Source organism: Gekko japonicus, unplaced genomic scaffold (genome assembly GCF_001447785.1).
Source record: "Gekko japonicus isolate JY-2015 unplaced genomic scaffold, Gekko_japonicus_V1.1 scaffold1208, whole genome shotgun sequence".
NCBI lineage: Eukaryota > Metazoa > Chordata > Lepidosauria > Squamata > Gekkonidae > Gekko > Gekko japonicus.
This window is the reverse complement of record NW_015169208.1, coordinates 134,776-138,151: the sequence shown is the minus strand read 5'-3', so window position 1 is coordinate 138,151 and position 3,376 is coordinate 134,776.

The following is a 3,376-nucleotide window of genomic DNA, read 5'->3' as shown; positions in this document are numbered from 1 at the left end:
GGTTAGCTGGGAAGGAGATGGGGTTGACAACTCCAGGCTGGCAAATTCCTGGGGGTTTGAGGGGTGGGAAAAGGTGGGGTTTGCGGAGGGGTGGGACCTCAGACAGGTAGAATGTCATAGACTCCACCCTCCCGACCAGCCATTTCATCCTGGGTAACAATTGTTGCCAATCTCCAGGTGAGGGCTAGAGATCACTCAAAATTACAACTGCTCTTCATGTAGCAGATATCAGTTCGTCTGTAGAAGACAGTGGACTCTGTCATTATACCCTGCTGAGGTCGCCACAGCAAAATGACACTGTTTGCCCAAAGCCAGAGCACTCTCCCAGAGCCTCCTTCTAGATCTCATTGTATTTATTTCCACAACGGGCCTTATTCTTAGTTCAATATAAAGATCAACTGCAGGCTAACATTAATTATAGATGTTAAAATTATAGATGTTAAAACAATACTAGAATTAATTTTACTATTATGAGTGCAAACTATTAACTTTTGGATTTAACAGATCAACAGTACAAGCAAATATTTAAATAACAGTGCAGTTATATAAATTTGTGGTTTGGACTAATTTTAAAATTGATTGAAATCAGTTACTGCAATATAATGACCTAGGTATTTTAAATCATCAGTGAAGCTACCTTAAAGGTCACTACAAGGATATTATAGTTTATGCAAAAGTACTAAACAGTGGTATTAACAAAAGAAATCACAGTGCCCACTGGCGTATTTTATTGTCTAAATCAATGCTAAGAATTAATTGGTTTATATAAAATTGAATTAAGTTATCTAAAACAGATGAAATATATGTTTATAAAAATATAAAAGCTTATAACAGTCAAATTTCCTAATGGCAATTAACTAACTATCTGAAATTAGGTCAGTGGCTGAGAATTCTCTAAGTCTCTGTTCCAGGGCAAGGCTAAACTCTTGTATCCGGAAACACTAAAAAATTTTATTCAAAGCACTGCCCAGCAATAGGATTAAGTGCAAATCAGACTAACCTATGGAACCCGGAACAACACTGTTCACTGCCCCCCCACTTCTTCAGAGAGTGACAGGCAAGAAAAAATGTTAATTACTCGTACAGAATTCAGACATAGCCTGTTTAAGAGTACCACAAAGGAAGGATTAAATCTGATAAGTGAAACTAGTATACTAGAGTGCTAGGCTCACTGTAAAAAACTCTTATGCCGTTGTGCGAAGCTTTGGACCGTCTTTACCTTAGACCCAACCTTCCCTTGAGACCGAAAATCGGCAGCGGTCTCTTTTTAAAAAGGAGCAAATTGACCCTGTAAACCCTCCCCCCTCCCCCTGCAAATATCCGCGTTATAACCAACACAACTATTACTACGAATATTATAATAACAGTAACAATCTAATAACAAATGTATACCGAAGGTTTGAAACATTATCAGTTCTACTTTGACCCACTAGCTTGTTGCATAGGAGGACGATCTGTTTGCCTCATAGGGAGTACATGTGGGGTGTAGAAAGATTCTTGGGGAAACATTTTATTACCTTTTTCAGGGAACTCTGGAGAGTGATACCTACATTTAGAGGATTGTCTACTTATGTCCATTAGTTCTGACAGTTTCAGGGCTTCCAGCAGATCATATCCTGAGTCCTCATCAAATGCTTGTATAGTCTTTCCCTGATGATTAACTTGAAGGCTTCCTGTCGGCAACCAACGATAACGGACTTTTTCCTGTTGAAGGTGAGAAGTTACAGCCTTCAGGGAACATCTAATTTTCAAGGCTTCCTGAGGTAAATCCTAAAAAATTTGAACTTGGTAGTTTTTATAATCTAAATATCCCCTAGCCGTCGCTTCCTTTAGGATTTTCTGCTTGGTTCTTTCGTCTGCAAGTTTTATTAAGATGTCCCTCGGCCCACGGCTTTTCGGCGCGTTAAAGGGACCAATTCTGTAGGTGTTTAAAATGGTGGGCACCACCCCTTCTTCTAACTAAAAGACAAATGCTAGCCATGATGAAATAAAAGAAATGAGGTCAGAGTTGCCCTTCTCTGACTCGCATTTCCTGGACGTCATTTTTAAGTATAAAACTCATATTTAGAGCTGCCTCTGCATTGCCAGCGGTTTTAGTTAAAGCGGCCTGAATATCTGTAAGTTGATCTCTTACTGGCTGCAGAGAGGCTTGTATGTTATCAGTGAGGTGCTTTTCCATGTTCGCCAAGAGGATAGGTAGGTCTGAGCAGTATGTGCCCACTACATGCGCTTGTGATGAGGATTTCTCCGCTGCCATCTTCACTTTTCCCGATCTTGAGGAGATCTGGACAGCTATTTTTAGGTATAAAAAAGTATTTTACTGTCTTCTGATTATTTTTAACAGTTGCTGTGTTTGATCTGTAGTTTTTTCCCATTCCCAAAAGATCGGGGATTATATCTAATTGTTGGTTTTATGTTCTGAGGAGAAAGGAGGGTCGGAGCTCACCGTTCAAGCGACTGCCATCTTTCATGGCGTCGCCAAGCCCCCTGCCCCCCCAATTAATCTCCCTGCAAAGAGTATATCAGAGAAGTCATGCTAGTTTTGTACATACATAATTTTTTTTCATGAGGAAACTTTCACCTCCCCCACATGTACACACCTGCAGCCTAAAAGAGAGTCCCAGAAAACACAATTTGTTATGCTTTTTATTACAATGAGATAGTAAACAAAAGCACTGCACTACCAATGCTCTCTTGCAGGAAAGAGAAATAACAAGACAAAAATGCATTTGTATAAATAAAATACAAAGGGAATTCAAAGGGGAAAGTCCTATCGGCTTCCATTGGTTTGCCGAGTGCTGGGAGGGGGGGATGTCCTGTTCCTTTGTTGTTGTCAGAGGTCATTTCGGGGGGGAACGTGGGGGAACGCAGTTCCCCCGGGTGAGGTGCAGGGGCGGGGCACATGACGAAGCCCCACCTCCTGCTTCCAGCCGCCCCACTTCCAGCCCTCATTCAGCCAGGAGGAGGCAGGAGAAGAGGGTGGGTAAGTTGCTTCCTCCCCGTCTCTCCCCACCCCTGTCTGCCTGGGGCCAGGGAGGGCCTTGGCGGGGCTTCCTCGCACTCCTGCTGGCCTTGCAGGTCCACCGCCGAGCCCCTGATGTCAGGGGGTGTGGCATATGCGAATGAGTTATGCTAATGAGTCCCCCTAGCTCTTTTTCTACGAAATGACCCCTGGTTGTTGTTGTTCAGTCGCACAGTCGAGTCCGACTCTTCGCGACCCCATGGACCAGATCCCGCCAGGCCCTCCTGTCTTCCGCCGTCCTCTGAAATTTGCTCAATTTCATGTTCGTTGCATCTATGACACTGTCTAACCATCTCATCCTTTGCCATCCCCGTCTTCTTTGACCTTCAATCTTTCCCAGCATCAGGGTTTTCT